The sequence below is a fragment of the Genypterus blacodes genome, unplaced genomic scaffold (assembly GCF_046128005.1).
Source record: "Genypterus blacodes isolate CSIRO-AG114 ecotype Tasmania unplaced genomic scaffold, CSIRO-AGI_Gbla_v1 ptg000044l_1, whole genome shotgun sequence".
Classification (NCBI taxonomy): Eukaryota; Metazoa; Chordata; class Actinopteri; order Ophidiiformes; family Ophidiidae; genus Genypterus; species Genypterus blacodes.
The window spans coordinates 4,939,611-4,951,761 of record NW_027466857.1 but is presented as its reverse complement, the minus strand read 5'-3'; the positions used below and the strand labels follow the sequence as shown (position 1 = coordinate 4,951,761).

Below are 12,151 nucleotides of genomic sequence, written 5' to 3'. Positions count from 1 at the left end.
GAACTACGCTTCCGATTTGAAGGCCCCTTTTACATATTTGGTTACATGCAATCGGTATGTGGATAGGTCATCCAGACAATGAATAAGACATGTTGACGGCCGTATTTGCTCACAGAATGTGTTCTGATCAGATTGCAAACTGATCTGAATGACCAAATACATCAGTTGCTTGGATTTCATTGTGATTTGATCTCAGTTACAAGTCAGTCCATACAGGTAGGACACACAAGATAACACATAGACACACATGTAGTCATCTTCCTAGCGATTCTTGAGCTCACCTTTTACTAATACTACAACTTTTGTTATCATGTTATCTGTGTTTGTAATGGAGTTATTCAAATGGGTACCATATTCGCCATTTAAATAATGACAAAAATGGCATCCATGGTGCAAAGGGGGTGGCTTTAATAGTGTAATGACCCTTCATCATATGTCATTATATGCAAATGACATTTTCAAAAATGTGCAAATATTGAGACCACTTTTAATGCAAAGTGTAGAATCTAAGATCAGACACACTATTGTACACCTACAACTGAGGCAGCTTACAGATATTGCTATTGATGTCTAAAAATGAGCAGACCAGTTTTATTTAAGTTACCTTGACTAAATCAAGTGAAAATTATTTGTACAGCCCAACGCCACATACAACGTCTTAAAGGACTTTGCAGGCCAACAACAACAGCAGCCCAGAGCTCCCTAGGGAGACGAGGAAAAACTCCCCAAATCCTTAATGTATAGGGAAAAGGAAGATACCTTTGAGAGACAATTCAAAGAGAGATTCCCTCTCCACCAACAGACGGCCATGTGTGCACTAGGAACCACTAGGAACTAGGCTGCATAAGTAATGCAGCACAAAGGACAAAAGATGAATAACACAAATTTGAGAGGGAGAGAGAGAGACCTCTCTGACAGTCCTGTCCTGAATAAAAACTGTTTATTTCCTACTTTGAGAGGAGGAGTCCATTCTAGCCTAAAAACATTTATATCTGGTTCCTCACACCTTCTACATATTCTCTCTGGCTCTCAGTCTTGTTCACTTCTCTGCATGGCCTCGTTGCAGAATTGATTTTCTTTTTCTTTCCATCTTAAAATGTCCTCAATAAGTGAGCCATCACTCAGCAGGAACCCTTTGAAAACACAATTTTGATCCAAGCTAGCTTTTATACGTAAATACCTATGTTATCTGTATGTTTTCATTTGTGGAACATAATTATAGTGTTAAATTGCATTGGTGAACTTGGAAATGTTATTAAAGTATATCTAATGATTTAAAAAGGGATCTCAACAGCGATCGCTTCAGCATGGGATTTCCTTTTTGTGAATTAAAAACTCATCTGCAATGACTGACCCCACCCTACTGTAAAAGGATAGTAGAAGGCTAACCACAGTATCACCGTTACCCTGTCCTCTAACAAAAAGACACGACTGTCCTTCTCTGCAGCACTAATAGAAAAAAGGGACCATGAGATTACAGTCAAGCCAGACTAGTCGGGTGTGTCCCAATAGCTTGACAGCGATCTATAAAGCATCCCATCCCTCCAGGCACTTGAGAGGCTCACTTAAAGATATCAATACAATGGGAAATGAGACACAGAGCAATGACTTCAGGTTGAAGAGGCAGACTGTGCCAGCTGCGATGCCCTTACATGTTATTTAAGGAGCTGCTGCTCAATGCTGTAGAGTTAATCGAGTGAACCGCTTTCTGCCGAAAAAAGTGGATAGAGAACAAGCGCAGCACCTGAACTCTTTTTGTGAAATATGGTGAAAGTCTTCAGATAGATAGAAGAAGTATTTAACCTTTTAAATAAAGTAAGGGTTGGAACCTGAGGTCATTTTTAAAATCAACTTCAAATATGTCGTAACTCTGGAATAGTCAGTGTTTAAACAAATCAGTTTTAAAATATCCAGCTTGTTTACTTAACTAGATTAAACATTTCCAAATAATAAAAAGTGTCTTTTTCCTGTTCTGTTCAAACAAAATATATGTTACACCAATGTGTGTTACCCTTTACTAATTCTCTTTTATTTTAAATAAGATAAATTCCCTGTGGCTTTCCATTAATCTGTATCACTTTATAGAAACCACAGACCCTTGTATGCCGGCAAAACCCAAAATAGGCTGTATTCCAAAAATAAAATGCTGCAGGACTGATTCCATGCTTGAAGGAAGGCACCTTTCTCTCTTACCAGTCTCTCCGTCTCTGCAGGGGAGCCAGATGGTGAAACACAGGCAGATCCATGGAGGCGACATTCTCATATGTCTATCGATGCCAGAGGAATGCTGAGCATCCCAGTGTAGCCCCGATCGCTATCTGGTTGATGCCCTCCCTTTCCAGATCGGAAGCGGTCCAAAAGAAGCCACTTTGTCAAGCTGGGTTAGCGAAACAATGACAGATAGTCCATTTGCTCGCGTAGTGAATTGATTAATTAATCCCTCTTACTTGACCAGTGAACCCACTTGAGTTAAGGTGCAAACAAACTTCCGAGTTGAGAGTCGCTCGTGGCAAAGAATGCAGCGTCTGCACTTTTAGAGATTAAATGGATGATAGTCATAGTCATAGTCAAAGTGACATAACATAACGCTAGGAGAGAAAGCAAAATGAGCAGCTTTCCTTCTATGTCCCTTCAGCTCTCTCTTGCTTTTTCTCTCAATGTTCATAATCTAACCAATAGGAACAGGTAACACAAATTGTCAGATACCACCATTCATCCAAATATTAGCTATAAAACAAATATTTTACCATTGTAACATTAAATATCTACAACAAGGGCATATGAAATAATGCATTTCACTGATATTCTCTTTGTCTACTTCCCTGCATCTCCGAGCGTCTCACATTTTATGCTTCATCCTGTGAGAGACCCTCCCACGTGTGGCATTGTGGTCGACCAGAAATCGCTGAAATACAGCTGAAGAATTAACCACTGTGGGAAAGTGACACAATTAAAATGTGTAACCACAAACATGGTAATCTGGTGAGGGAGGATAGTCAAGGGAAGACGATACTGGTGACTGTAAGATAAGACTCCATTCAGTGATTGTGAGAAAGCCACATCCTCATGATTTATGTTCACTGACCTTGAATTCTCATCATCAGAGGACTGGCAATTTGAAAAGACAGGTGCATTGTTTGGGTAGATGACACAAGCAGTACTGAAAGTTATTCCAGATTAATTTCGGATAGGTGGTGGACTCAAAGTAACTACTGACATTTACCGACTATCCGTAAAATCGATTATCAGGAAACAGTAACAATATTTAGTGTCGACAACAAAATAATATCTAAAGAACTGTTCTCAAAACATTTGTGCCAGTTATTGCTATCTAACTCAGTTTTCAATATGGAAACTATCTTGAGTGAGGTTAGTTAGTAACGGAGGAGAAATGATAAGACATCAAACTGCTATAAAAATAACAAGTAAAAAAACAAGAACATTTCCAGAGACGGATCAAACTGTCAAACAAACGAGGACATCTGCTCACCTTACCATTAAGTCTGCATATGCTTATCTTATTTCTGTACTTATTTGTGTACTCAATCTTGTTTTGGTGCATATTATCTGTAAACTGAAGTCGTATTTTCATCCTCAAAATGTTTGATTGTTTTCCCCCTGACACTGACTGCTGCTGCTGCTACTCAGACTTTGTCGTATCACTAAAACTTAGAAGTAATTGTTTTGCAGCTACTGTTTGTTTGGATGCATTTAATGAGATGTTTCCCCATGCACACATTTTGCTAAACAAATGAATGAAATATGCTTCATAGCTTTTTATAACAGAAACTTACTTGAGACTGAATCGTAGTAGTATATTAATATAATTTGTAAGAGTTGATGTTAAAAGCATTTGTGTGAGTCTACGTTGTTTTAGCTTAGACTTCCAAACACTTTTTCCCTCATTTATCCACATCTGAAGATGTTTTAGGGTACAGGAGGAGAAGACTTAATTCTTATCATGTTGAATAGTCAGATTATTTCCTAGACTGTCTCCTGCAACATTACACTGTCAATCAGATGTTACACATGCAGTCCTTGCACTCAAACTCCCCGCCATCGCCTTAGCAACAACAACGGCGCGGATACTGAGAATACAAATCAGCTCGACAGAGAGAGGAAGGACTAGGAGATAGCTGAAAGAGTCGATGATAAAAGTCTCACAGATTACTCATGACAAATAGCCTGCAATCTATCAATATCCCATTGTAACTAAACCTGACGCAGTAGGAAAATACCAGGATGCAAAGGTGGAGATCATCTGCCTTGATCTGATGAATAAAGATGTTTTTTTCAGCTGAGTGATACAGTGTCAACCGATATATATTCAAAATGTGTCTCAGTGGGTGATTTCAGAGAGTCCAACAGAGAAGGCATCTCTGTCTGTTGCAACTCTCCCCAGTGATTGATTATATTGTCATAACCTCCTAGTGTATTCACAATATGCCTCCATTCTGTTATCACTCAAGCTCAAATTTATGCATGAATTGCTATCTGCACTTTCACGATGAACCCAATATCAAGCAGATCTCTGCTAAAATGTGTTAGAAGCTTTACGACGCACTGCAGCAGCAGCAGCTGTGAGGATGTGCAGCTCTAAGATCTGTGAAAAAGCACTACAGAGCATGAGCAGTAAATCTTGTAAAGGTGTAAGATCGATAAGGTCGATAATCACTTCTCCCGCACACTCACTCCACTAAGTTACTGATGAGAGCAGCTGTCAATGGCTCCAACTTGCTCCTTCATGTTAAAGTCAAACTGTTATCAAATGACAAAAAAGCATTGCAAACAAATTCAGCAAAAATAAACTTAAGGGAAATTTCCCTTCAATGTGATGTGTGAAACTACAAAATTGCTCCTTAAATGTGAGGTTGTTGACAAAGAACATCCTCTAAGCTTCTGTCCTGTCGGATCAGATCTGTAAGTGGCCATGTCAAGATAAATTCCATTCAGGTTTGCTGTAGAACTGCATGCCATCCAAAACATCTTTTCATGCTCTGCCATGTTGCCATGTTACCACCCCCCACCCCTCCATCGCACTATGTGACGCAGTCGACTAAACCTTTAGCTCAACAGCTGTTGTTGGGTTTGAGTGAGAATAAAAACGAGTTTGAACAGTTTTGATGCCATGTGCTGAGGGATACTGAACGAGAGAGCAAAAGCGAGAGAGGCTAAATCTGATGCAGGTTGCATAAGCAGTGTGGCGTCAAAAGGATAATATTTTGTGTATATAGACATGTATATATGTTCAAGATAGCATATACTGTATATGTGTTACTGTTTGCCTGTGCAAGACTGTAATGACAAACATTACAAAGCCTATTCCTAAAGTTGTGAAAGTTTTGAACTAAGTCTTCTGTGAAGTATTTTCCTTAAAAGGTTAGTGCAGATATGTCTACTTTCGTCAAAACATGTTTTATTTTACAGGATTACAATTAATCATTACAGACAGCCCTATAATGTTGTTGATACCCCATCCCCGATGCTTATTTAAACCTATCTGGCCTATCTAAAAGGAAACATCAAGTCTCAGTGTTCAGAGGCCACAAAGGCATTTGTCCTCATCAAGAGATACAAAATGTTAACAAGGGCTGCAGTAAACAAAAACTATAAATAGCATGAGATTATGTTGAACACACTTATTGGAAGTCGCTTTGGATAAAAGCGTCTGCTAAATGACTATAATGTAATATAATGTAATGAGACAAGAGGCAAAAATGTGGAGGAAGACATACAGGATGCATGGATGGGATAAATAGGATTCCATCCTTTGCCGTGTAAACATGAGTCATTGATCAAATGAGTGTGGAAGGTTCTTCACATTGTTCTTCGTCCAAGGCGAGGAGGTGAATGGGGGATAGCAAATGAATTGACCTGCTTCAAATATGTGTTAATGGTTAAAGTTGGTGGGTCGAGCATAGGAATAATGTTTGCAGATTCATAAATCAAATCAGAACTAATTGCCAGTTGTGCCCCAAGAAACTGTCTGGCAGTGGTGAATATTTCTTAAATATATGTATTAAGTACACTAGTGCAGCAAAATATTGCAACACACATTGATCAATGTCAGGTTCAGTTTGAAGTAGAACACTTTTTACTTAAAGTTGACACTGGCAGTCAAAACCTGTGAAAAACACTCACTCATCTAATTTCCACTGGATATCCTGTTCAACTAAAGCAATTATTCTAGTAATTGTTGTATAATTAACTAAGAGGAGTGAATATGTTCTCAGCACTTCCATTAGCCATCTACTTATTGATATACCTATAGTGGAATCAGTGCTGAAACATTTTCTGTGCTCCAACCTCAAAAAACTTGCCTGAACTATGCTACATAAATAAGTGACAGACGACAACAAAACACACATTGTTTATATGAAAGTGTTAGTTTGGTGCATTAAAATATCAGACATGTTCTACTTTAATATGTGCTTTTGTCCACAGAAGATAAGTAGTGTTCATTATGCAGGCCTGGGGTATATTTTGTATATATTGTGTTGTTCCATTTATGTGCGTCTGAAGTCACTGCAATTCATAATTGGTCAAATAGCCTGTTGTTTGACCTTTGTGTGTTCTATTTGTTATCCAAAGAATAAAGTGCAGATTCTCAAGATGGAGAAACCATAAAAAAGGATTAAAACCTCTTAATTTCACAGCTTTAGGCTCTGGGCTTTGAAGTCAAGCTCATAAAAATTCAAGGATTATATTTAAAATATCCATCATTAATACTGCAAAGCTAAATAAATACAGTACACTGCGTGACTTTTTCTGTTGGTTTTTTGGAGAGGCTTTAAAGCTTATACAACAGCCCGATTTAATGGTATCCATTATTAACAAGGTTCTATTATTTATTCCATCAGCTGCAGTTTGTGACTAGTGTTGAGTTTGTCAGGTTGTTGGGTGTTGTATATAAAATATGTTGATTTAAACGATACCATTTTCCAAAAGTTAAGGTAGGAAATATTGTTGTCAAGCGAAGAAAGTGCAGGACTCCCCTGAAAAAATAGCTTGTTGTTATGATGCTCTGCTATGTGACGAAATGAGTCCAGTACAACAACAACTTACGCAGGTAGAAATTGGCAGGTATCCAAGGGTTAACAGCCTTCAAGGGACTGTCCGAATAGAGGTCACTCCCACTGTAGCTCTACTTAAATCAATAACAATGTTCCCGAAAAATGTCGAAGGCCCATTTTTAACCCACTCTGTAAACAAGCAGCTATTTCTTTAGTTGCTCCATTATTACATTTAATATAACAGATCAATTAATCAAATCCTGTTGTACAGCAAAATTAACTTGTTTTTGTACCAAGCAGGTACCTAAAATAATAAACACCTTTAAATATGCAAATAAGTCTCCAGTTGATTAAATTATACAGGTCTTGAGCTGCATGGTGTCCTTGACTCTTGATATCACCAGATGTACGTATAATAGAGACCTCATTCCATAAATCACCTGAAACAGTACAGGCCAATTAAACTGCAATGATAAACCCACTTCCCTCTATCATCAGGAAGTACATTGTGCATGTCAATAAATACGTGAGACTTGTATCTATGCTCGTACTGACAACCTCTGTAAATTAGATTTCAAATTAGATTTTTGTTTAAAGGTTGGTAGCCCCATTCTGTGAACTGCAATCAAAGCTTTATGTATCTTACAAGACCCACAAACTGTTTGAAAAGCTACAGATGGCATAGATCATTTTTACCGTCATCACAATACAAGTAACTGCAGGGTCGTAACAGTGACGCCTGCTCCCATTCCGTCGCTAGCCCCAGAGCGTTTAGGTTTTTACTGGATAGACTCTCATAAATCCCAAACAGGATTCTTTGATTAGATGTATTTGCAGTTAGGTTCAACTTCTAAATTGAAAAAGTTGATTATTAAGAGGCTCTGTGATAATTGGCAACAGCAAACTTTGTTGCTTTCCATTCCACTGTGCAGTGCCATCCCCTCTCGCCTGCCCAATTTGGTACTGCTGAACGGGTACAGTAGCTGGCATGGGCCTGTGTGCTGCTGTTATCATGTCGAGCACAATGACAGGGATTGGTGCGAGAGAACAGCTTTAATGATTCTGGATTTGAGCCCGTAGGCTGCATTCACCCTGACCAGCCCTTGTATAACGTGTTTAGCCTTGGAGCTGAATGTGTTCATGCGTCTATTTTGAGACAATCCTCAAACCTAATGAATCACTGTGTGCTGCTTGATAATGAGCAATAATATTTCTGACATTTATAAATTGTGTCACAGAAAACAAGAATCCCCGCTGTTGAAGTAAACTTTTATGAACTTTAAAGGGGTCATGCTGTGCTCTTTTGTTATTATCCTTTTTAATAATGTAATATAGTAGGGAGGATGTGATTACCATTGTCAATGCTGCTAAATGTGAGGATTAAAAAACAGCACCCAGTGAGACATACCAACTGTCATGAACTCCTGTGAAGGCTTACATTTTCCCATTAGTCCTTGACTGTAACGTGTAGCATTTGGTTGGATTGATTGATGAAGTATGAGACTAGTAAGGAAGTATTTATGGGTGTTAACAGCTCAGGCCTGACATAGCTGAACAGAAAAAAAAAAGAAAAAAAAGAACAGGTTCTGTTGGAGCAGGGCTTTGAAAGAAAGTCACTTAAACTACATATTGTCGGTCATCGAGTAAAATGGTGCTGCAGCAAAGGAGAGCATACAGTATGTATGTTGTTCAGACCACAGGCACTGCATGGCAACTGCAACATTTTCAGTACCACAGAATGTTGCACGCTTGCCCTATATACTGTGTATATAAGAAAGATTCCACAGGGGAAATGGGATGTTGCTCATCACAGTCTCAATGCTAAAAAACTTTGCAGATTTGTATCACAGCTGCTTAAAAGACAAACTTGACAAGATGATGTCAAAGCAGCACTTTTGATGAATCTGCTCTGACTGTCAACACATTTAGAAAAGGCAAACCACTGTGCTGCGCATTTGTATATAACAGCCACTTTCAGGAGGGAAGATGACAGGGTGTAAAGATGCCAGAACATGCTTTAAAAGATGTCACAGTTTCCGGTCCAAATTACTACCACTAAATGAATGGCAGAATCATTTAGTTTCTTAGTCTTACTTTCAATCATGTATCAGTGGGTGGTTTCTGGCACTACAAAACCTGTGTCCGTTCTCAACTCTGTCAGGAATGTAGAATACTCAAAGTAAACCCGGGGCTGCTAAAATCCTTATCAGGGTGCAGTTGCATGAAGCCCCGCTGTTTTGCCCTGAGGAACACAATTATCCACGCTAACAGAGACGACACAGCACAAAAGATTAACTTACCATTCTGGAACTGCGGCAAAGAACATGTCTATCTTCTGGAGGATAGATGCCTACACAGATGCAGTCTGAAAAACAAAAAGGGAAGAGTTTGTGTGAGGACATGCAAAATAAGACACTGGCATCATTCCATAGCATAGACACTTTTCCAAACCAGCATTCAGGAATCTTCTGTCATTCATTGCTCATACTTTACATCACTTTGATGAGAGCATCAGCTGCAAACCCTCATCTAAATCCTTTACTTGAGTTACTCTCTTCTGTGCTCCACTGCTAGATTAGGACCATAACCATGTAATTCTCTCAACACTACACAGTCAAAACCTTAATAATATTAAAGAATGATTAATTGCCAACAGTGCCAACAGTCCATAATAATGGCGTTATAGTATCCCTGTGTATTCTGTGTATCCCGTTTCATGAACAATGACAGAGAAGGTAGAAAGGAGAACAAAGGATATGTACTGTTCACAATTACATTTTCTATTCATTAGAAGATGTCATAACCATGATACACTGAAATCTTAAGGCAGCATTTCATCTCAGTAGCCGTTTATGCAAAGTCCTGGATGATGCTTCCGGTACTTCTGGATTGTTTCCATTGATACAAAGGTTGACTTCAACTACTAACATTCCAATTCAAACATGATATCTGTGTCATCTGTGCCTCTATTGAGCGTCTATCTTATCTATCAATAATTTCTGTATTTCTTTTGTTGGCAGTCGTTGGCAGTCTCTCTTTCTAGTCACTTCAATAAAATCATTTGTCAGGAAGGGAAGGGAAGTTTCTTTGTTTTAGTGTTTGAAGCGTTGCTCATCCCTCTAAAAACAGACAAAAATACTTTATAGACTTAGTGTTTCTCACAACATACAGGATCAGGCTAATATATACAACAAAGCTTCTAATAAATAAGAGTCGGCAGCGTGGAAGCTTTTCCCCTTAAACAGAACAGAAAAAATACATTCCTTGTCATTTCAGTTGAATTGTTTTGCCGGCTGTTTCCCCCATAGTCAGACTGGCAGCAACTCTATGTGGCTTTTATTGCTGTCAGCTTGAAACACTTCAGATAGCAGAAATATATTTTTAACACCCAAAACAGCCCCCCTTCACTCTATTACTCTAGTGCTACTGATCTGTGCTTTCATCTCCGATATTCATCATAGCCAGTTCGATTTCTTTCACGATAAACATGCCTCTTATATTTGATTTTGTTTGAAACAAGGGAGAATATAAAAAACAACAAATATGCTATTCATGGTGTTTCCTCCCTGATGTTAATGTTTGGTGATTAACAGCCAGAGACGTTGTCTTAAAGATTGCATCTGGGCCTCCTACTGCCTGTCACTGTCACTCCCCAACACTCTACTTGGTATCCCGTATGTTTTAATCAGAGCCTAGTGTCAAATTATAGAGGTGAAAGATAAAGATGCTGGGGCCTTTGCTCGGTATCTATTGCATCATTTTGGCTCTTCTCCACAAAAAGCGGAAGAACTGCATTGTCCTGGGAAGGGATTTGGATGAGAGAACAAGGAGAAAGAGAAGGAGAAAGAGGATGAGACACTACTGGGATGAAATCTTGTGTATGCCAAGGTCAGCAGAACTCTCACTACAAAATGAAACTCTGCCAAACAAACACACATGCACTTCTACAAAGAAACACATGCATGCAGGGATGCACATACACACACTGCCCATATTAGCTTCTCCCCAAAGAGAACCTGCTGAGAATGGCTAAATTACCACTGGGCTCAAGCTCAGCTATGGCGGCCTGCCACACACACATAAAACACACACACACACGCACGCACAGGCTCTTTCTCCATCTCTCTTCCTCTGTTCTCTTCTCCTCTAAATCTTCACATTTGCACCTAATGAGCTCTGATGATGAGCTCTGGACTCACCCTGTGAACACCAAAATATTCAAGCCTCCATATGACAGCACAGTAGTGAGTGTTAGGTGAGGTGCTACTTTGGAGATTTTTAGATTCACCAAATCTCCTTCACCAAGGTGAAAGTATAAACCTCAGCAGTAAACAGAGAAAAAACATCTTCCCCTGAATGTGCAGCTAGCATGAACTCTAAAGCAACCAATGACAGTCAACTGTAGTAAACATACAGTATAACTCAAGTGTACATTAAAATGTCTTTATCTGATATCTACTATTAGACTTTTGAAAGATTATTTTGTCACAACTCCATAAATCTATACCTTGTTTTTTTTCGTACATGTTGACGCATCTTTACGGGTTCTAAATCAATACGTTTTTGTCACAGTGAGAATTTTCAAGCTAGTGTTACATTTCTGAAAAAATAGATTTCTAACCCTGCTGTCAGTCAGCATCCTGTTTGAGACAAATAAAACATGGTCTAAAGTAAGAGATTCCAATACGTTAATATCGAAGCAGTATTCTTGAAATACTATGTTAATGAAAGATATAGGAATTAAGATCAAACTGAATGATTTTAGATTGTACATGGAACACTGAGATGAAGACATCTTATCCTCATCATCCTGATACTTTGTCAATATGCATCACCGCACAAGCAGACCTTGATACACAGGAATTGGTTGCTATTTAGTCCATCCAGTGGTTTGGACAGATAGTTGGAGATGCTTTATTTTAGGTGTCTAAACAGAATCCTGATTGAAAACACACTAACTTAATTCCCTTGAAGGTAAATTGACTGAATAAGTTCCTTCTGTGTGCGCTCAATGTCATACACTGCTGATAATCCAATAGTCTTGTGAATCTCCTGTGAGCTTGGCGTAAGCTCACCTTACCCACTCCAATCATCTTGATGCCTAAACTTACAGTATGCAGTGTATACAAAACCCGGTA

At 38.8% G+C, this 12,151-nt stretch overlaps 1 protein-coding gene across 1 annotated transcript in view; it reads right to left on the bottom strand.

Annotated features, from left to right (window-relative positions):
- The window catches only part of lingo2 (leucine rich repeat and Ig domain containing 2), a 149,962-nt gene extending 140,596 nt beyond the window's left edge, over positions 1 to 9,366 (bottom strand). The window contains exon 1 of the mRNA XM_076149104.1: positions 9,314 to 9,366. The gene's annotated coding sequence lies outside the window, so the exon portion shown is untranslated. The remainder of the gene's footprint in view (positions 1 to 9,313) is intronic.
- Between the last annotated feature and the right edge of the window lie 2,785 nt (positions 9,367 to 12,151).